Source organism: Panthera uncia, chromosome B1 (genome assembly GCF_023721935.1).
Source record: "Panthera uncia isolate 11264 chromosome B1, Puncia_PCG_1.0, whole genome shotgun sequence".
Lineage (NCBI taxonomy): Eukaryota > Metazoa > Chordata > Mammalia > Carnivora > Felidae > Panthera > Panthera uncia.
Window position 1 is genome coordinate 152,139,241 of NC_064811.1, and position 23,174 is coordinate 152,162,414.

The 23,174-nt window shown below is 44.5% G+C and overlaps 1 protein-coding gene across 2 annotated transcripts in view; it reads left to right on the forward strand.

Annotated features, from left to right (window-relative positions):
* Nucleotides 1-1,106: 1,106 nt before the first annotated feature.
* The window catches only part of ZNF395 (zinc finger protein 395), a 44,196-nt gene continuing 22,128 nt past the window's right edge, over nt 1,107-23,174 (forward strand). The window contains exon 1 of one of the 2 annotated variants that reach the window (XM_049632401.1): nt 1,107-1,186. The gene's annotated coding sequence lies outside the window, so the exon portion shown is untranslated. Of the gene's footprint in view, nt 1,187-1,278; nt 1,350-23,174 lie in introns of those variants that run through there. The other variant, XM_049632400.1, reaches the window with a different exon arrangement.

Genomic DNA, 23,174 nt, shown 5'->3' on the forward strand with positions numbered 1-23,174 from the left:
AAAGATAAAGCAGGAAAGTCAGGATTGCAAACCAGTCTTGTCTGACTGCAAAGTTTAGTCCTTTCCAGCACACACCCCACTGACTCTCTGCAAGAAAAACAGCATACCTCAAGTTGAAGAAGTGCAACAAGTATGTTCAAAAATATTTAAAACTTTTTGGGGGAGGGAAATTATTGCTTCTATTCCTTAAACTTACTTGAATGTAACTGTATATTGCCCATACCTATCGACACAGGGGCCCCTCACTACCGTTGTAACTCTGGTCTTATCTCTGAAAAACATAGAGCAACACAATGGAATAGCTTCAATTCTCCTTGTTACAAATTATACAAAAGCCAGAGCCTAACGGTGCCAAAAGCAACTGGTGTCGTTTACATAAGGGCTCGAGAGCTAATAGTTAACTTTCTCTCATTTAATTCCAGAAAGAGTAAATACCGCCTTACTTTACAACTACAAACGGGTAAAATCGAGTAAAATGTCATAAAATGGAGAAGAAAACATTAACCCAAAAGGAAAATGGAAAGGTTGGCTCCGACGCTCCCTCCCTCTCACGCTTTCGTTCGCGCTCCGGGCGGGTGCCGGCTGCGCGGCCTCGGACTCTATCGCCCCCGCCAAGCTCCCGTCCTTGGCGCCTCGAGCTTTCTGGCTTCCTTTCCCGCCCTGGGGCGAGCTCGGCCTCTAGCGGAGAAGCCCGTCCCGGAGCCAGGCCTGGAAAAACAACAGCAAGAAACTTTGGCTCGGTTTGCGGTTCAGTGAAACAAGGCAAACACTCAAGTTTGGTTCGGGGCTGCAGCCGCCGGTTCCGATTTTGGGGTGGGGGTGGGGGGAGGTGTCACAACTCGGTCAGGTTCAAGTGCGCATGTGCGCGTGGAGTCGCTCGGGCACTTATTGAGCGCCCACTGTCTACAAGCCGCCGGGGGTGTGTATCCCCGGCGCGCGGTGGGTGTGCGGGGAGGGCGCGTGCGCGCGTGGCCGGCGGGGGCGCGCGGGCCGCGTGCGCGCGCGCGCGCGGCGCCTGTGGCTGGGGAGGGGGGCGGGCGGGGGGGTGTGTCCCCGAGGCTCGCTCTTTCGCTCGCTGGCTGGCGCGCTCCTCCGCTCCCTTCCCGGGCGGGGAATCCGGGCCGGGTTGTGGCCGCGGCCGCGTACGTGAGCGCAGTGTCCCGGAGAGGGAGGGCAGGCCGGCCAGGTGGGCGCGAACGGAGCCTCGGCGGGCGGGCGGCCGGAGAGGAGCGGGGCGGTGGGCCGCGCCGGGTGGGCGGGCTGGGGCCGCGGCAGCTGCAGCCCCGAGCCAAGCCGAGCTGTCCGAGCGGGAGCTGCCCGGCCCGCGCTGCTGCTCGTGGCGGGGCGAGGTGAGCTGCGCGGGGACCTCGCGGCGCTGCAGCCCGGGGACTGGGGCGGCCCGGGAACTTCCCACGCTCCGCGCGCCCGCGGGGGCCGGGCCGGCGGCCTGGGGGCCCGGGAGGCGGGCGCCGCCGGGGCAGCGGCCGGTCGGGGCGCGGGGGCGCTGCGGCAGTGCCAGTGCCCGCGCTGGCCGGGTGGGGGGTGGCCGCCCGCTCTCCCGTGCGCCGCCTTGTTTATCTCGCCCGCCGCGGGCGCTCGCAGAGGAACCCCCTCCCCAACTTTGAGCGGTTGTCCGGAGTCGCCTCTTCGACGGAGACTGAACTGCCCCCTCCCTGACCCTTTCCGGCTGGGCCGCCAGCCCAACCCTCCCGGCGCCTCGCGCGTTCCTGCCCACTCCACCGAGCGAGCGAGCGAGCGGGCGAGTGCCGGGCTGCGGGACGCGCGGCGCGACACACCCTCCACCTCGGGGGTTGCCCCCTTCCCTTTCTGGCCCCTTTTGTCCACCCCCACTTCCTTACATGCGGTTTAATCCTGCCTCTCCTCACCGGTGTCTCCTGGCCCTCCTTGGAACTGGCACTGTGGGCAAGTGGGGTGCTCGGGTGGGGGCCTGGGCTGGGAGTTTGTCATGTGCAAACAATTTCAAAGGCAGATTTTTCTTCCCTGTCTTGGAGTTCAGGGCTCAGCGCCTTCACTTTAGGAATGACTCACAAATCTAAAGAAGCCCACCTGCCAGGCGGTGGGGGTGCCACCGCCTCCTTGATATCAGGCAGTCCTAGGCAGTTTTCGGGAGCTTTGGAACATTTCCACCAGGCAGGCGTTTTCATGGTCAGGCCGCCAGGCGCAGGGTTAGGTACAGGCCACCACTATCTTCTTTACACTCCTCTTTCTAGAAAAGTGTCTCTGGTGCAGTTTGCCTGAAAGTGAGTGATCAACAGGTATCGCAGGCTTTTGTGACGCCCTCCTAAGGTGTTGTGTAAACAGAGGTTCCAGGTCTCAAGGAACTTGAAACACAGGGGAACATGGGAATTAAGTTAAACTCTACAGGCACTTTTGAGGGGCTGCTGTGTTCTCAGCACTATGCCAGGCTCTCAGGGAACGATGATAAGAGGCACACAAGAAATCTAAGGCCTCAGAAATCCCATTGGTGGAAGTGATTTGAGAGCTCCAGTTCAAATTAATGTGCTATGGCTGCCTGAGGCACTGTAAATGCTGGGGGTGGGAGGAAGAATATGGAAGGAAAGGTTACAGTTGGGGGATGGATTTATGGTACTAAGTCATGAAGTAAGTCAGCACTTGGAGAATAACTCGCTGGCCAAGGCCCAAAGGCAAGAGAGGGAGAAACTACAGGTGCCAGAGGTAGCAGAGGTACTGCCAGAGGAGAATAGGTCTGAACAGTTATCTCAGTGAGGGAGGATACAAAAGATACAGGAGATGATTCCGTCCAGGACTTAGTCTCAGGGAGGAGACAGAAACACTTAAGCACGTGAAATAAGACCTCAAGATAAGGCACAATTAACTGTCGAAATGCAAGGTATAGGAGAGGTGCTGCTGGAGCTCAGAGAAGAGTGTTATGGGCAGGAATCGCCAGGACTTTATTCCTGGAGGATGAGACCCTTGAGATGGGTCATGAGGTGTGATTGAACATGGCTTTCCTGAGAGACAGGAGGTGGGCTTGGCCAGACCAGGGAACGTTTCCTGAGCAGGAGATAAAGATGGAGAGGAACAATGGTTAGGATTGTGAAAGTCCTAGAAAGCCAGGCTGGGGAATTGCACTTTACCCTGTGTGTGCTGGGGAGACATTAAAGGATTTTGAGCCAGAGAGTGACGTAACAGGAAGGTATTTGGAAAGGTTTTTTAAAAGTAATGTTAGGAGACAAATCAGTAGACTGTTATAGTTGTGGAGTGCTCAGAATTTGGACTGGGATAACTGAAAATGGAAAAGAGGGTGGATTTTAGAAGCATTACTGTTGAAATAATCTGTTGACAGGGGCAGGGTGAAGGAAGGAGATGAATGGAAATTAATTCTTTGTGGAAATTGATTACACGCCAGGGCCTTGGAACTGCTGTAGTTGGTAACTCGAGAAATCGGAAATGTGTATTTTGGAGAGAAGCAATTGACACTCAGGCTGCGGAGATTTCCTGTATTTGCCAAGACATCCAAACATAGGTGTCCTGCAAGCCACTGAAGCTCTGGGACTGGTGGGAAACCAGGCTGCCCGAGCTGGGGGAAAGAAGACCCTCAGAGTGGGGCATCGGCTTGGTCATAGCATTAGAGGATGCTAGTGAGTGGGACTGAGAGTCTGAACTGGAAGACTGAGCTGTATTGCCATTCCTGTGACATTGTCAGGTACTGAACCTGAAGTTGGCAAAGCAAGTTGGGATTGGAGATTTGACGAAGAATGGAATTTGCTAAACACATAAATTGCTGGGCTTTGAAACAAGTTAAATTTTGCTCTCCACTGAGACTCTTAGGCTAGTAGTCCTGGTGTCCCTTCATAGGTGTGTGTGTGTGTGGGGGGGGGGGGGGGGGGGGGGGGGAAGCAACAAGATGGGGGAGCAGCAAGGTGACAAGGAGCAAGGAGGAAATTTGGGGCCCAGGGATACTGCCTTTCCCAGGGCCAGGTCTGTCCTAACCTGTGCCATTACCAGTTCCCGAGGAACGTGCAGTGGGAAGCTAGCTGGTGCCGGTTTTTTCCTGAGCTCTGAATTCTGCTTTCTTGTTGCAAGGATGACTTAGGGTGATTTGCTGAACAAATTCCCCAAGCCTCAACTTGCAACATCTGAGGGCTGGCGAGTTTGAAGGATGATTGCAAAAAGTTGCAGAATGGAGTGGAGAATAGAATAGCAGTTCCTTAGCCTCTGTATTTCTCTGAAATGCAAGATCAGTGAACTAGCAGGGGAAGCTGACTTGGGTGGGCAGAGGCGTCCATTGGATATTTTTTCTTTATAGGTAATATATAGGTGTAGGTCAAAAAAATTTCACAGAGCAGTGGTTGAGCTAATTTACTCTTTAAGAATAGGGTGTTTTGACTGTGACCTACATTAAGAAATAAAAATTACGTCATGACCTAGGTACACTAAATCATGTATGTAAGAATCTTAATTTAAGTTCACAAAGCACTACCTTCTTTTGCGTGGTGCAATCTCCTTTGGTACTTTTATTCTTTTATTTTTCATTTAAAAATGCTTTTTGTCTCCCACTAAGGTGACTTAACTGCTCTGTAGTGGATGTAACCCATGGTTTGAAAACCGGTTAAAGAGAGTTTTCCAATCTAGTAAGTATTTATTAAGCTGCTCAGGTGCAGGGCTCCCCTTACTGGTGCCATAAGTGGAAGCAAGCATGAGGAAGAGATTGAACATTTACAGGCTAGTTGGAGAGATAAGATATACCTGTGATTAAGAAGCAAGGCAAGATGATTAAATGCCAGAGTGAAAAGTAAGTACCTGTAGGGTTCATAGGAGGGGGCGAGCATCTTGTGCTGGAGTGGCTTGGGAAAACTTTTGGGAATAGTGAAGGGAGTCTGGGATGAACTCTTTGGGGTGTCTTATGGTGCCGCATAGGTAGGAGGGTGTGTAACACAGACAGAGGCTTGGAGTTAGGATGTGCACAGTATATGTAAGAGTGAATCAAAGGGTTCTTGTTAGAGAGTGGGGGGAAACCAGTCTAGAAAGGTGGGTTACGATCAAAGTTAGGGGTTGTAAGCCAGCCTACAGAAGTGTTATAATTTTCAGTACACAAAGGTTTTAAAAAATTGGGAACAACCCAGAAAACCTCCAGGTTTGGGACTCTATAAAGAAGCAGATCAGGCAGTGAGCAGTGGCTGCCTCCTGTGCACGGGAGATGGGCCCTGTGGTCCCCAGTTGTCACTGTCCCCAGACTCCCTGTCACATCGTGTGGCCGCTTGACACTCCCTGTTTAGTCTTGCAGGACTTTGGGTTTGCGACCTGATCTTTCAAGAGGCTTAAATGCCAACCTGGGGGAATTTGGGATGGCTGTGCAGGCTCCGGGTGGCCACTGGTGGATTTGGGTGGGAGTCTGACATGATGGAATCTGAGAGATTTGTGTGCAAGTGATTTGTTTTAGGCAAGTCAACAGTACTTTCTGAGTTGCTGCTGGCTAAGACTTTGGAATCTTTTTCTGATGATTGGAATGGTGCTAATTAGGGAAGGCTTTGGGCTGTATTCTCTTATTGTGAGGCCAGTTTCTAGTGACCCCAAGATCTCTCAGACACTCCCATTGTCTGCTTCTGGCTGGCATGATTAGATGGTGGCTCCTGGTATGTATGTTCTGAGAATGCTGTTGGGGTAATAATTTGGTGTGATGTGAGTCATGATTGTCAAATGCCATACGACATTAGATTAGATCTTTGGTCATGTGATTCAGTAATAAAGGAACAGCAAAGAGAGGGGCTGTTTCACTTCTTATTTCCTTACTCCTAGGATTGCCCCAGGGGGTAGGCCTCTAGGATCCAGAGATTCATAAGCCAGTATTCAAAATGACCACAGAATTATTGGCTCAAACTCAGGTGTTTGTGCAAAACGACTCCTGAAAACTAGGCTTATTTTGGGACGAGCTGAAGTGAGTAAATTCAGGTCTCTGTGGTCTAGAGACAGTTTGGTATACCCTGGAAGTCCATAGCCACCAGTGATTCAGAACATTTCCCCAGGTAAGCTACAGGTGAGAGGGACCAAACAGTAGTCACCCTGCTTTATACAGGTTGCACAATCTGATGACTTAAAATTTTGCTGTTGTAACATTAACAGAAGTCAAAACTGAAGTGCTCTTTGCTGAAAAATGTGTATTAAGGACATGGCTTTAGGACATGAGGATAACCAGAAGTCAGCCTAATGGTATCAAACTGAACCCATTTCCTGTCTTACGTGGTGGTTTGGTTACTAGAACAGAGGAATGAGGCAGTAGCTGTGGTGCACTGTGACTTTGGTAAGGTATTTAACAGTTTCTTGAGATATGATGGTCTGTATTAAATAAGTCGTAGAATGTGCTGGTTGGTGTTATTAATTTGACAGTTGTATGCAAAATCTGTTAATTAGTGGCACTGAGTCAGCCTGGAAGGGGGTCTGAAAATGAGTGTCACAGGGTTCTATTCTTGGCCTTGAGCTGTTAACATTTTTTCCAGTGTTGCAGATGGCAATACAAGAAGGTGCGTTTGTCAACTTTGTTGATGGCGCAGAGGTGGGACAGATTGCTTATTTAGTAGATGAATCAAGGTTCACTATCATTCAGAATGAAGGCCCAAATTAAAAAAGAAATGCAGTAAGGGGTAAATGTAAAGTCTGATGTCGTTTTTAAAATTTGAATTGTAATTTATCGAGATGTTCATACGTCCTGGTAAGTTAGTTCTACTTCTAGAGGTACAGCTAAGACCATATCCAAAATGTAGATGATGTTTTATGCACAGAGATTATTCAGAGGTTTTTTTTTTTTAAACTGGAGTGAAAAATTAGAAACAGCCTAAATATTCAGTGGTATGAGTGGGCTGGAAGTCATCTATAAGTGATTCTGATGGATATGTCTTTATAATGGAATATTATGAAGCCATTAAAAATAAGGTTTAGGAATAGCTGTAAAATAACATGCACAAATGTTTCTGCTAAAAGCTAAGGTGCATCTATAATATGATTTCAAATCTTAAAGAAACAAAGTGTATAGAAAATGGCTGGAAATGGGGCACCTGGGTGGCTCAGTCCATTAAGTGTCTGACTTTGGCTCAGGTCATGATGTCATGGTTTGTGAGTTCGAGCCCCGTGTTAGGCTGTGTGCTGACAGCTCGGAGCCTGGCTCCTGCTTCAGATTCCGTGTCTCCCTCTCTCGCTGCCCCTCCCTCCCTCACTCTCTCTCTGTCTCTCAAAAATAAATAAACATAAAAAAAAAAAAAGAAAATGGCTGGAAGTAAATATATTAGTAATTCTGATACCAAAATACTAACACTGGATAGATGGATGGAGTTAACGGACTTATTTTTACATTTTACATTTATTATTTATATACTCTATAACATGTATTTATAACATAGTGGGGAGAAAACACTGCTATATATTTTTAAATGTATTTTCTAGAGTAGTTTTGGGCTTACAGCAAAACTGAGAAGGTACAGAGATTTCCCATTTGCCTGGGACGCATGCATAGCCTCCCCCACTATCAGTTTCCCACCAGAGTTGTACAACTGTTGCAATTGATGAACCTACATTGACCCATCTAATCACCCAAAGACCATAGTTTACATTAGGGTTTACTCTTGTACATCTAGGAGTTTGGACAAATGTATAATGCCATGTATCCACCATTATTACAGTATCATACAGAGAGAGTACTTTTACTGCCCTAAAATCCTCTGTGCTTTGCCTATTTACCCGTCCCTCCCCCCAACCCTTGGCAACCACTTTTACTTTTTCCTGTGGGCAGTTTAGCTTTTTCCAGAATGCTGTATAGTTGGAATCATACAGCATGTAGTCTTTTCAGATTGGCTTATTTGGCTCAGTAATATGCAATTAAACTTTCTCTCTATCTTTTGATAGTTTGATAGCTCATTCCTTTTTAGCACTGAAGAGTATTCCATTGTCTGGATGTACCACCGTTTGTTTATCCATTCCTCTACTGAAGGGCATCTTGGTTGCTTCCAAGTTTTAACACTTTTTAGGAATAAAGCTGCTGTAAACATCTGCAGCTGTGTAGGTTTTTGTGTGGACATAGTTTTCAACTCCTGTGGACAAATGCCAAGAGGTGTGATTGCTAGATCGTATGATAAGAGTATGCTTAATTTTGTAAGGGACTGCCAAACTGTTTTCCAAAGTGGCTGTACCATTTTACGTCCCCCCCCCCCCCCCCCAGCAGTGAATGAGAGTTCCTGCTACTCCACATCCTCACCGGCATTCGGTGTGGTCATTGCTCTGGATTTTGGCCATTCTGGTAGGTGTGTAGTGGTGTCTTGTTCTAATTTGCATTTTCCTAGTGACATGCAGACGACATCTCTTCATGTGATTTTTGCCATCTCTGTATCTCCTTGGGTGAGGTGTCTGTTAAGACCTTTGGCCCCCTTTTTAAAATCGAGTTGTTGTTTTCTTACTGTTGAGTTTAAAGAGCTCTTTGTATATTATGGATAATTGTCCTTTATCAGATGTGTCTTTTGCAAATATGTTTTCCCAGTCTATGGTTTGTCTTTTCATTCCCTTGAACACTGATGTTTAAAAACACAAAACATTTTATTGTTCAAGGACAGGATAGGGTAAGGGTAGATGGTTTATTCAGTGACTGATCTTGAGTACCTACCTGCTATGTGTCAAACAGTGGATTAGGCACTGGAGTCACAAAATAAGACTCAGTCCCTGACCTGACGTTGATGATCTGATTGCAAGGGGGAGATCGTCCTGTGAATAGACAAGCACACTGTAGCCTGGGTGGTACCGTAGGCACACTGAAGAGGGCAAATCATGTGGGGAAAAAAGTTTTGAGATTGCTCTGTTGTTCATGGTTTAATGTGAGCCCTGAGTGGGATGAGGCTTTTAAAAAATTGAATCTAGTTAGTTCATAACTGGATCAGAAATTCATTGTTCCAAGCAAAGGATCTAGTTTTAGCGACCTCTACCGGTCATTTGACATTTGGGCCATGAGGGGGTTTGGGAGGCATGATTTAAGGAAACATGAACAAGAATGACTTTATCCCCAGGAAGGACACTAGGATGATGCAGGATCAGGAATGATGGGAGTGAGGACGCTCGTGGGGTGGGTACACAATAGTGCTTTTGAGTATTTTCATGTATTAGCGGGTATAGGAAAGAGTAGATTTACTCATTGTTGCTTTTGGTGTTGGAATATGACCAGTGGATAGTACAGTTGGTTTATCCTTTCTAGCTTCAGATTTCTTATCTGTAGAATGATTATACATTATAGGATTCCTTATCTGTAGAATGATTACACCAGGTTGATGAGCTCTCAGTTTCCTTTTAACCCTAAATACTGGGAGAACAGACGTCAGTTCAATACGAAAAAGGGCTTTTTAGCTGGCAGAACTGTCCAACAATGGAAATGTCTGCCCATGGAATAGTAAGTTTCCCGTTGTCAGAGGTATTCAATTCGGGCTGAATGCTGTTGATAAGAAATGCCGTAGAAGAGAAGGACAGGAATTAGGCTGACCTCCAAAGTCCTTTCTAGCTGTTAGGGTCAGGTTATTAAGTGACTTGTCAAAGCTGAAAGATAATGTGGAGGAGGGGATATACCTTTAGTTGCGTAGTATTTGAGTCAACATCATCATGTAAGCTCTTGTAAAAATGTTTCTTAAAAAAAATGTTTTTAAGTGGGTCCCCACACTTGAGAGACACCTTTGGGGTCATTTTAGAAAGGTTGAGGAGACCCGTTTCCAGGTTGGTTAGGGTTGTGGCCCCAGGGCTACTGAAAATTGAATTTGGTCTTTACGAAAAGCAAGAAGGTGGTGGTGGGGTGGAAGTGGCAAGTACTAATAAAAGAGATTAACATGTAGAAGACCAATGTGTTTATTGGCCAGTTTTATTCAGTAATAATGAATGAATCAAGATGGGGTCCCTTAATTGAACACTGGGTTCTCTGCTTGGCTTTGGAAGGACCAGGGAGTGCCGTTGACCATCTCCTTCCTAGTTCATTTCCCACATTGCACACATATCACCAGGTATCGCACGTTAAACACCATCCTGACATCAGGGATAACACTGAGCCTCGTGATGGCTTTGTAGGTTTAGGGACAAAGAGAATGAGGGATGGATAAATTTAAAGAAACTTTGGAGTGGGATTTTCCAGGAATGTACATAATTAGTTTATATCAGACAATAAGTTTGTGGTTTGAGTTAAAAATGTTTACTTTTTCATTTTTATTTATAGCTTACACGTAGAAAATTTGATTTAATTTTGTCTAAATTTTACTTAAATATATGGTTTGTTTAGAATCCACTCTGATTATTTAAAGTTTTTAGATTTTCTTCCTGCTACTTTTGGATTACTTTTTTGTTGTTGTTGGGGGCACTGTTAGGGCTAAATCCCATAGCAGAAGTTTCTTGGCTCTGCAGAGAGAATGTAGGTTTATCTCATCTTTGGAGAATATCATGAGATGGTTTCTGTCTCCATTGTCCATCTTCACATTTTGGCACTTGAAAAATCAGTATTTGGCAAGAAGGTGCTCTTTTTGCACAGAGTAAAAGAATTTGGGGGTACACAAAATAGGGAACGACAACTTTAGCTGCGTGTAAGAAACATAGGCAGAACTTGGCCATTTAGAACTGTGGTTGGGAAATGCTTGTGTACTTAAAGTGCTCGGGTGTCCTCTATCTCAGTATCATTTGGGGCTCACAGTGTGCGGCACATCAGCTGTGCTTGTTGAATTGCTGTGAACTGGTTCCTTGGGCCACATACAGGAGGCATGGAAACCACTCAGAGTATCATATGCTTTTTTTTTTTTTTTTAAAGCAAAGTATGATAAGAGATAACCGCTCACAGCCTTTTTTGTCCTCTGAGTATTGGGAAGCCATAAAACTCTTTTAGTAAAAACAACCACATTCAGTGGCTGTTTTTTTTTTTTTTTTTTCTTTTCCCAAAGTGCTGGTGGAATGAAAAACTCCCTCTCCTCTTTCTATTTTTCTTCTGCTGCAAATGAATTGCTCTTGGTGTGCCGTTCTTAAATTCATGTGTCCTCTATCCATTTTAATCTTGTTATCTATTTTTATGGTGACTGTCGCCATGGTACTCGAGCTCTTTACATAGCACAACAGAGATTTCAGATGTCTGATAGGACAGCTCAAAGTTCTGCTGCAGCTAGCAGAGAAACAGTGTTTGAGTAGCTTTTTTTTTTTTTAATTGAGGTATAATTTGCATACAGTGGAATGCTTAGATCTTAAGTGTGCTGTTCAATCAGTTTTGACAAATGCATTTTGAGATAAGACATTTCCATCACCTCAGACATGTTCCTTATGACCATTACCAGATTATCCTCCCCTGTAACCAGAAGTATTTCAGCTCTGATTTCTGTCACCCTGGGTTAGTTTTGCCTTAGTAGGTTCTTAATTTTAAAATGTGTTTCTAGTAGTGCTTTGAAGAGGTGGAGGAGTATTCTATATGGCTAGGTGGCCCTGGTAAGTAAATAATTTTTGGCACTTGTGTGCTGGGGCATTCAGATTCTTTCTCATTAGTCCACGGCATCCAGATTAATGTCAGAAATTCTGATTCCCAGGTAGAAGAGTCTGAGGCACAGCCAGCCCAGTGTGGGATATGTGTGGTTGGGCAAGGGTGTTTAGTTGGTTGTGTTTGGGAGAGCTAGAACGCTCAGCCAGAAGAACTGGAATTGCTCCTAGGACATCCCCTTGGATTACCCAGAAAGCCCCCTGACATACTTTCTATCTTTTGCCTCTTCCTTGAGCTAGCATATAAATTTAAGAATTCACAGAGTTAGAGCGTTGGGCTTGTAATATTGTAACAAGATTGGTGTTACAAAACCCACTCTCTGCACTGCTGAGTGCTCAGCCTCCTGGAAAGCATGTGTCAGATTCAGATAGAAATTGCCCCCAACACATTATGAAATGTATTGAACCGGGTCAGTTTCTTTCTTTTTAAAAAACTTAAATGGCTAAATGAAACTTTCATTACAAAAGTAGTACATGAATACATTCTCTGTAGGAAAAAAAACAATGCAAACCTTCCACAGGAAACAAAATCTTCCTTGACAGCCACTCCTAATCCCAGTCCTTCTCCAGAGGTTAACCACTGTTAGGAGTTCGTTGGTGTCCAGATGCTTTACATACTTGGGTTTATACCTATAGAACTTAAAACAAGTTAAGTGTATTTAACTGGCACTAGGAGCACTGTGCTGTGCTCCCTGTCTTCCACAACAGAACATCTTGGTGATTGCTTCCTGTCCGTATGTATATCTAGGACTTCTTGATTTTGTCCAACTCCTGCATGGCCTTCCTAAGAACCTTCCTAAGCAATGGACATTTAAATTATTTCTAAATCTACTGTTACAAAACCTGTTACAATAAACTCAGCTGCACATGCCTCTTTGCAACACAGGTGAGTATTTCTCTGGGGTAGGGAAAGAGCAATTGCTGAGTAATGGGGCACTCCAATTTGAAATCTTAAGGAAGATACATTATAAAGCTAGTTCTTAGCTTAGACTTAATGTAGGCCTGGGCATACTTGAAGCATGCTCACATACAAAGTAAAGTCTTCCCTCCCTCCCTCCCTCCCTCCCTCCCTCCCTTTCCTTCCTTCTTTCCTTCCTTCCTTCCTTCCTTCCTTCCCTCCCCGCTTGCTTCCTTCCTTCCTTCCCCCTCCCTCCCTCCCTCCCTTCCTTCCTTCCTCCCTTCCTTCCTTCCTTCCTTCCTTCCTTCCTTCCCTCCCCCCTTCCTTCCTTCCTTCCTTCCTTCCTTCCTTCCTTCCTTCCTTCCCCCCTTCCCCTCCCTCCCCTCCCTCCCCTCCCTCCCTCTCTTTCTTGTTGACACACAATGTTATATTAGTTTCAGGTATTCAACACAGTGATTCAACAATTCTATACCACACGTGTAGCTACCATCTGTCACCATGCAACTCTATTACGATACCACTGACTGTATTCCCTATGCTGTGCCTTTCATCCCCATGACTTAACTCATTCCATGACTGGAAGCCTGTACCTCTCACTCCCCTTCACCCATTTTGGCTGTCCTCCCACCCCTGTCCCCTCTGGCAGCCATCAGTTCTCTGTACTTATGAGCCTGATTCTGCTTTTTTATTTGCTTTGTTTTTTAGATTTCACATGAGTGAAATCATATGGCCATTTGTCTTTCTCTGACTTATTTCACATAGCATAATACCCTCTAGGTCCATCCATGTTGTTGCAAATGTCAAGACTTCTTGTTTTTATGGCTGAGTAATATTCCATTGTGTATATACCCTGCATCTTATTTATCCATCCATGGACACTGGGTTGCTTCCATATCTTGGCTATTGTAAATAATCCTTCAGTAAACATAAGGGTGCATATATCTTTTCAAAATTAGTATTTTTATTTTCTTTGGGTAAATACCCAGTAGTGGAATCATATGGTATTTCTATTTTTAATTTTTTGGGGAAACTCCATGCTGTTTTCACACTGGCTGCACCAATTTGCATTCCCACCAGCAGTATATGAGAGTTCCTTTTTCATTACATCCTCACCAATACTTGTGATTTCTTTTTTTTAATATTAAAATTCTTAAAATTTCTTTTTGATTTTAGGCATTCTGACAGGTGTAAGGTGATATCGCACTGTGCTTTTGATTTGCATCTCCCTGATAATTAGTGATGTTCAGCATCTTTTCATGTGTCTCTTGGCCATCTGTATGTCTTCTTAGAAAAGTGTCTATTCAGTTTCTCTGCCCATTTTTAATTGGATTTTTTTTTTTTTTGGTGTTGAGTTGTATAGTTTCTTCCTATATTTTGGATGCTAACCCCTTATTGGATATACTATTTGCAGATATCTTCTCCCATTCACTAGAGTTGCCCTTTTATTTTGTTGCTGGTTTCCTTTATTGTGCAAAAATTTATTTTTATGTAGCCTCAATAGTTTATTTTTGTTTTGTTTCTCTTGCCTCGGGAGGCAAGCCTTGAAAAATGTTGCTAAGGTTTCCAATGTCAAAGAAATTACTGCCTATGTTCTCTTGTAGGATTTTCATGGTTTCAGGTCTCACATTTAGCTCTTTGATCCATTTTCGGTTTCTTTTTGGGTATCGTGTAAACAAGTGGTCATTCTTTTGCATGTAGCTGTTCCATTTTCCCAGCACCATTTATTGAAGACACTGTCTTTTCTCCATTGTATATTCTTGCCTCCCTTGTCATAGGTTAGTTGACCATATAAGCATGGGTTTATTTCTGGATCTATTCTGTTCTTTTGATCCATGTGTCTGTTTTTGGGCCAGTACCATACTTTTTTGTTTACTACAGCTTTGTAGTATATTTTGAAGTCTGGCATTATGATACGTCCAACTTTGTTCTTCTTTCTCAAGGTTGGTTTGGCTATTCAGGGTCTTTTGTGGTTCCTTACAAATTTAAGTATTACTTGTTTTAGTTCTGTGAAAATTTCTGTTGATATTTTTGGTTTGCATAAAATCTGTAGATTGCTTTGGGTAGTATGGGCATTTTAATAATATTAATTCTTCCAATCCATGAGCATGTGTCATCTTCAATTTCTTTCATTGATGTTTTATAGTTTTCAGTGGTATACATAGATATTTTATTCTTTTTGGTGTGGTTGTAAATGGAATTGTTTCCCTAATTTTTCTCTCTGCTATTTCATTATTAGTGTGTAGAAATACAACTGATTTGTACGTATTAATTTTGTGTCCTGCAACTATATTGAATTTATTTATAACTTCTAATAGTTTTTTGGTGGGGCTTTAACTGTTTTCTATGTATAGTATTATATCATCTGCAGATAGTGACCTTTTAACTTCTTCTTTACCAATTTGGATGCCTTTTTTCCCCCTCTCATGTCTGATTGCTCTGGCAATTGTTTTCTAAGACTAGGGCAGGATTTAGGTTGTGCTAGATGTATGCCCCCATGAGTCAGGGCTGCTTGGCTAGAAGGGTTGGTGTTGCAAGAACCCCTTTGAGCCTCATGGTTCGTTCTGTTTGGTCTCCCCAAGGACTTTGGTCTGCATGTTGGTTGTGGTTATGTGGAGAAGAATCACAGTATGGATAAGCAGCACACTGAGGATTCTGGATGATAAATTTTAAATCCAGTTAATTTCCTAACGGGAGACCTTCAATGCATCTGTAATTCTTTTCCATGACATCTTTAGAATACAAAGTGTAGCTTAAATGCTCAAGCCAAGGGCGAGGCACATTTGGAAGCATTTTAGTGTTCTTAAAAAAAAATCTAGAACACTGTCATGTTACTTTTATTAACAGTTTCATTTTATTTGGAGAAGGATGATGTGTGTCTCTCTGTATTCACACTTCTTGCCATCGTCTCTGGATTTCTGAGAACTCTAGAAATGATGAAAATTCATCATGTCAAGCCAAGTCTTTGCCTTTAGGAGCCAGTGTGGCAAAGGAGGACTTGGCTGTGTCCCTCTTGAAGGCACATGCTGGTGCTGCTGGTCACCTATTTGCTGGTGAGAGGTGGAACCCTTTTGCAGAATTATTTCACATGTATTTGCCTTCAGATCCCTTGTGCAGATACTAATGAAAACAGTCCTGGTTCTGACCCCAGGGGAACCCCACTGTTGCATTAAAACTATTGTCCAAACCCAGTAATGCATTTATATTGCATTTATATTGCCTTCTTTTGGGGGGGTATTGAGGCATCTCCTTCTCCCGTCTCCCTGGAGTGTTAACAGGCATTCCCTCCTCGGTCATTTAGGATTTGGGGACAAAGTTGGCATCCACCTTATCTCTCCCGTTTGATAGATTCTCTCGAGGCCCTCCTGGCCTTGATCTTTCTGGCTTTCTTAGCATGCCCTCCCCATCACACCACACAGCCTATGTTTTACAGTATCTCTTTCTTGTTGGGCAGCAACCAGTGTCCCCAGTGTGGATGAATCTCTAAATTTATGGCGTGGGGGGTAGGTGGGCGGTGTGTTTCTTTTTGTTTTTAGTACTCTTGTAGTGGTGCTGGTGCTGGACAAACAGTTGGTTTGTTCGTCTTTTGACTTTTGTGATCACAGTAGTATGACAGTCTGATCTGTAGTGACATACAGGTCTTTTTATGGCGTTCTGACCGTTGCCCCAGAGCTTTACATGGTTATACTGTTTTTTCCTTAAATGTACTACATTGCCTTTATCATTGTTAAAATTTACTGGCTGCTTTCCGCCCTATTTGTTCAAAATTTCCCCTGTGATCTTCCCATAAGTTTGGCTCATCACTACCCGGAGTTTGGTGCCTTATTTCTATTATTATTATTATTATTATTATTTATTCATTTATTTTGGCTATCACTTATCTGCAAGGAAGGGACAACGTTTAGTACTTGAAGTGCATTTTTTCATTTTTTTTTCCTAGGCTTCTCTGTCAGACTGAGGGAATCAGAATCTCTAGGAAGAGGAGTGTGGAGACTCTTTAAAATTTTTTTTTTTTCAACATTTTTAATTTATTTTTGGGACAGAGAGAGACAGAGCATGAATGGGGGAGGGGCAGAGAGAGAGGGAAACACAGAATCGGAAACAGGCTCCAGGCTCCGAGCCATCAGCCCAGAGCCTGACGCGGGGCTCGAACTCACGGACCGCAAGATCGTGACCTGGCTGAAGTCGGACGCTTAACCGACTGCGCCACCCAGGCGCCCCATGAGACTCTTAAAAACCAAGACACTTTGGAAAAAAGCTGCATTGCTTCCTCAAAGCTCCAAATTATCCTTTGAGTAGGAGCCAATGTTTTCCTCATTTTACAGGTGAGGAAACTGAGGCAGAGAGGTGAGGTAATCTGCCTGAGGTCACATAACTGGGAAGTTAGAGTTCATTTGCAACCCAGTCTCACTGTGCATTCTCTCTGGGGTATTTATAAAAGTGTTAAATAAGAATAATTGTAGTCCTAATCCTGGGTAAGCCCCACACTTGATACTTGGCTATCATAATGCCCATTTCATTTCCTCTTCCAGGCCCAAACCACCAATACCACATTAACCTCTCAGTGACTCAAAGTTTTTACTAACAAGGAGCCTTTAAGAGGCTATTTAGTCTAGCCTCTTACTCTTCCTGATGCATAGTTTTCTTGCATAAGATAGTAGAGCATAGCTTTTGGAGTCAGACATATCTGATCTGATCACATGTCTGTTCTGTCACTGTCTAGCTGTGTGGCTTTGGGCATATTACTTAACCTCTCTGAGTTTCAGCATCTCATCTGTAAAAAGGAAAAGATGATGGTACTTGTCTCATGAGATTATCGTGAGGGATGAAATGTGATACCGTATATGAAATGCTCAGCAAGTGACTGGCATATAAGTCTTTGGCAGATAATAGCTATTGGAACATTCCTGAAAGAACATCAGTCTTTGAAAGGCTGTTTATTCCATAGAAGATCCCTATTTTTCTTTTGCCAGTTTATTCTCTAACAGTTCTAGCAAAGTGGTTAGATGTGATTTTGTGTGTGTGTGTGTGTGTGTGTGTGTGTGTGCGCGCGCGCGCACACATGGCAGTGCCTTTTCCCTCAAAAGGTCCTAGTCCTCTGAACTAAGTATAGTCTACCTGCTAGCCTGATACAGGGCTGAGATTCCATGTGGCGGTGGCCTCCTTGACTGTCCTTGGGGCAGGCAGGAGCTCACCAGTGCCGCGTAACCATGGCCTGTGTATCTTGGCCTACTGAGCACTGATTTCATCCTTCACTTGTCTCAAAACTCAGGAGCGTGAGCCATCTGGTCTCTGTGATTGATCCACATTTGTTTTGGCATTTTGGCTTAGAACATCCTCTCCAGTGAGCGCTCTCTGACCAATGCCATTAGCCTATCCATTTTAGGAGAAACATTCAAGAGTGGACACCCTGATATCCTGAGCCAAGACGGGGGTGACTGACCACTCATTCATCCAGTGTCTCCATCTCTGTTTTGTATTTGAACTCATCGTCAGCCCCACAGTTATGGGGGCATGAAGACGCCTTAAACAGCCTTCTTCAGAGAAAGGTACTTCCTTAGTGGTCATGCTTTGGGTAAGCACCTTGTCCACTGTGTTCATTTTTCACTGTGTATTTAAACAGTCTTCCTTTATGATGTCTGTAGTCTTTTCACTTAGGCCGACTTTCTATTTTCTGGGGAAACGTGTCTGTCTCCCTCACTCTCCAAGCACCCAGCAGATTTTTTTTTTAATAGATTTATAACATACTTTATTTCGGTTTAATTAACTTATGTCAAACACTTAAAATTTTAACATGCACATTCATCTAAGTTTAGGAGCTTAATGCTAAGAACCATCTTTTTCTCAGGTTTCAGTGTCAGAGTGCTGGGTGTTCTTTGCCTTTTCCTGAAAGAAGCCCATTCTGATTCATTCATCTAATTATACAGCGCAAATATATGAATGTAGCTCCGGAGCATATTAAGTGCTTTTATAAACAAGTGCTGGATGTGTGATCCAGGTGGGAGCTCATAGTTCTTTAAAGGCAGGGTCTGAAGCTTAGGCTTCTTAATTATTCTGTTCAGTTCATTGGTAAGAGCCTGGCACATGTGTTGAATATCAGCAGGTTTTTAAAAACGCTGTTCTGGGGTGCTTCTTTCCCTGGGTTTCTGGTGAGTTGGTGCTGAATTGTTTCCCATATGGGTCTGCACCGGTGTGGGCCTGATCCGGATCTGGGACAGCTGGAATCTCAGACTGAAGTGTCTGCAGGAGGCAGGCCCTGGAGGTTGTTCAGAGAGGCCGGTCAAGTTACGCCTCAGGGAGCTTTGGCAGCAGGCCTTGAACCACCCTGGGCAGGGCACCAAGAGTGAGATTTTGGCTTGGGGGAGGAGAGCAGGATTGGGACCTGTGTGCAGAGAGTGAAGTGAGTAGGGGCCAGGTCATGTGGGAGATGGGCAGTGGCCTGGGGCTCTGGCTTTCAACTGCAGGGGCAAAGCTGTCTGGCTTGGTGTTGAACTCTAAGCCCTGATCCCTGGGGTTGATTCATTGTGGCCAGCAGGCCTCCAAATGGAATATGCTGGACTCCCCTATCTTGCCAAAATCAGTTTTGTTGTGATTTCAGTTAATCAGTGGCTTACCTGTAGTCTACTTCTTGGTTTCCCTTAGAGCCAGTCGTTGTATTACTGGTTCTGGTTGAATATCCTTTGCTAATCACAGTTCCCAGATGCCAGCTTGACAGTGGCTGCTGAGCATTCAGAGTGGCCCGTTGTGGTACGTAGCTATCTAGCACTGGTCTGGAGTAAGGGGACGGGGAAGGAAACACGTCTGTCGAGTTCCTTCCTGGTGCTGGGAACTTTTCTCAGTTTTCACAGGTGAGGCCGGAAATTGAGGTTCCAAGATGGTGACTGAGTGTCACAAGTCACACAGGTGGAGGTAGACCTGTTCGCATCCCTATCTACCAGCTGTTCTTTCCCTAGAGAAGTGCCCCCTGCAGGGAGTGTGCCTTGGCTCAGCTTCTCCTGCACAGGCTGGGTGTTCATTTTGATGAGCCAGGTTCAGCCCCTCAGCAGTGTCTAGCCTTTTTTCCTCTCTGAGCCATGGCATTCCTGGGGGATTGGAAGCATTCCCGTTGGTATTGGAGGAATGCTTCCCTCTCAGAGCATAGCAGAGTCTCCCAGGGGAAGGTGATAGAGTGATAGGGTGAGGAGCTGCCCCCCATCTGGAAACAGAAAACACACATAGTTAATTGGGGAGTGGGAATAAAGGGAAAAGTTAGATTAAAAGTTGATTTGTAGTAGCTTGCCACCTCCCTTCTCGCCAGACAGGTCTGTAGCCATTGGCTAGTCAGCCATTTTGGTCTTAGAACAAATTCTGGTGTCCAGCTCCTATTTCAGGATTTAAATGCTTTCACCCACTAGAATATTCTGCCAGGCCAACATCACGTTTCTTGTGATTTATAGTTTCCGAGATTATAGCTTCCCATTAGCTTGCCTTTTAGACCGGTGCCTCCCAGATGAATCTTGGATTCCTGAGAGATATTGGGGGCACCTTGATCCCTTTACCTGTTTATCTTTCCTGGTTAGGTGTCTCTGAGTTGACCTGTCTTGTCTGCATGTGCATGGTTTCTTATGTTTAATTTTGGGGCTCACTCTGCTGGCCCGCCCCCAGACAAGGTGGCACCTTTCTTGGGCACCCGAAGCCCCTTTGTGCTCTGATCATTTGCCACAGGACAGGGCTGCTACCTTTTTATTACCTGTTGATTCCAGCCAGGCAAGGCAGCGGGTGGCTCACACCCTCCTTACAAGCCCCACTATCTGTTTACTTAGCATTGTGGACAAATGCGATTATTATTTTCTCCAGTTTTATTGAGAAATAATTGACCTGTATCACTGCAGGAGTTGAAAGCATACAGCATGATGGTTTGATTTACATATTTTGTGAAATGATGATCGCAACAGATTCAACTAATACCTGTCATCTCATATAGATACAATAAAAAGGAAAGAAGAAAGGGAGGAAAGTGTTCCTCAGGATTTACTGTCTTAACATCTTGTCTATAGATCACACAGCAGTGTTGGCTCTAGTCATCATGTTGGGACATCACTTACTTATCACTGGAAGTTGGTGTCTTCTGGCCACCTTCCTCTGATTCCCCCCTTCGCCATCTGCCTGCCTTTGGTAACTACAAGTCTGATTTCTTTTTCTATGAGTTTCTGTTTGCTTGTTTGCGATGTTGTTGTAAATGGTAGGATTTACTCGTTTTTCATGGCTGAGTAACATTCCATAGTGTATGTATACATATTCTCTATTCATCCATTGATGGACACTTAGGTTGTTTCCATTTCTTAGCTATTGTAAATAATGCTGCTGTGAATGAAGGGGTGCAGAGATATCTGACTTAAGGTTTTCTGTACCTTTGGGTAAATTCCTAGAAGTGGAATTACTAGTATGGTAGTGCTGGTTTTAATTTTTGAGAACCCTCCACACTGTTTTCCACAGCAGCTGCACCAGTTTGCATTCCCTCCGACAATGCAGAGCGCTCCCTTTTCTCCACATCCTCACCAGCACTTGTTGTCTTTTGTCTTTTTGATGATGGCTGTTCTGACAGGTGTGAGGTGTTATCTCATTGTGGTTTTACTTTGCATTTCCCTGATGATGAGTGATGTTGAGCATCCTTTCACGCACCCATTGGCCTTCTATATATCTTCTTTGGAGAAATGTCTGTTCAGGTCTTTTGCTCACTTTTAATTGGGTTATTTGTAGGTTTTGTTGTTGTTTGTTTCTTGCTGTTGAGTTGGATGAGTTCTTTATATGTTTTGGATATTAATCCCTTATCAGATATATGGTTTGCAAGTATTTTTTCCCCCATTCTGTAGGTTGTCTTTAGGGAATGTGATGATTCATTCAAATGACTGTTGAATACAAAATAGTTTTTTCTACTTTAACCACTTACATGGAAAAAAAAAAATAGAGAATGAATTTCTCTGCCTTTTTTTTTTTTTTTGTCTCAGGATTGGCACCTTGAGCGTCATTACTGCACAGGCTTCCCTTTTGGCATGTGCACTACTCAGGGCCTTATGCTAATGGGCTCTGGATTGGTAGGCTTTTTAAATTCTCACCTCCATGTTTTATTCTTTTTTTCTAAATTCTTTTTAATGTTTCTTTGTATTTGAGAGAGAGAGAGAGAGGGAGAGAGAGACAGTGCATGAGTGGGGGAGGGACAGAGAGAGAGGGAGACCCGGAATCTGAAGCAGGCTCCAGGCTCTGAGCTGTCAGCACAGAACCCGATGTGGTGCTTGAACTCACCAGCTGTGAGGTCATGACCTGAGCCAAAGTCAGATGCTTAATCGACTGAGCCAACCAGGTGCCCCTCACCTCCATGTTTTATATTTTTGGGGGTGGTTCTTTTGTTGCCAGCTTGAGCTTTGCATTACTATGAAAAGTAATAGGTCCCTTCTATTAGATCCCTTCTTCTGATAGATCCCTCTTCCCAGTGAAACTCACACTTTCTTTCTCATAGTCCTGTGAAGATCAGATAAGGCCATGGGGAAGGCATCAGGGCTGGGAACTCCAGAGCCCTCCAACCTGAGCCCCTGTCCTGCTGCTGGGTCTCCACTTGTACAGAAGACAGAACTAGATCAGAGAGGATCCAAGAAAGCTGCAAACACCACAACTTGCTAGCTTGGGCAAATAAATGACCTTGAGGAGCCTCAGTTTTCTGAGCTGTAAAATGGAGATTATATTGTCCTTCCATATTTTTTTGAGTTGGTGGGAGGTCAGGAAGAAAAGGAAGACCCCAAATGTGTGCATTAAAGTGAGTGTAAACCCAAGTGTCATTCGAACAGTCCTTGGTGGTTTGAGTTAATGAGCAGATCTCTTACATGCCTACTCTAAAAACTGCTAGAGAGAACTGTTAGTTCTCTGTGGCTCGTTCTCCAGGACATAGTCAGCTCCTGGTTCCCTCCCTCCCACTGGGCTCTGGGTAAAATGCCGAGTCAGCAATCACTCATCTCCCCGCCTCCTTCTGGAACACTCATAGTTTTAGCCCAGTTGAGATCAGGTTTAACCACAGTGCATGCACGCACACACACGTACATATGTCCTTATGTGCTCTCCCTTCCCCCCATGCATGTACAAAAACAGTGCTGCATAAACTGTCTCCCTCACACAGCACATTTGCAAGCATGTTTTTCTTTAATGCCTGCTACTTTATATAAATTCTCTGCCTGTTTTCAATAGAACACTAAAACTCTATCTTTGCTTTTGATAACCTGCCTTCATTTTAGGGCAAGCCGCAGGTATTCTTTCTTATGACGTTACTTTTGAACCTGGGACTCTCCTCACCCACAGGAGTATCATCCATTTAAAAATCCTAAATCTGATGGGCTAAACGAGATTTGGTCTGTGTCCTCAAAGGGCTTACAGTCTAAGGGAGTTGCAGCCCTACTGGCAGCGGTAGAAATAGATCCCTGAGCCTGACCATGTGCCAAGCACTGGCCTGAGAAGTGTCTCGTGTAACACAGAGTAGTGTATGCAGGCCAGAGCAGCGGAACAAAGGGCATCACAGCAGCGGTTTTGAAAGCGACCCGGGGAGCTAGGTGTGAAGGAAGGGGAAGTGCTTGTTCCTGGGCAGAACTGTGAAAACAGCTTTCCTTCCCTGCTGGCAGTGCAAACAGAATGGTCCCTTTTACTTGATTGAATGATCGCTGTGCAGTCAGACTAACAAAAGTGTTTGTTGATGAGGGTCCTTTATTATTTGCTGGAGAAAATTCAGTGTAACTAGATCAGATGACCTATTTCT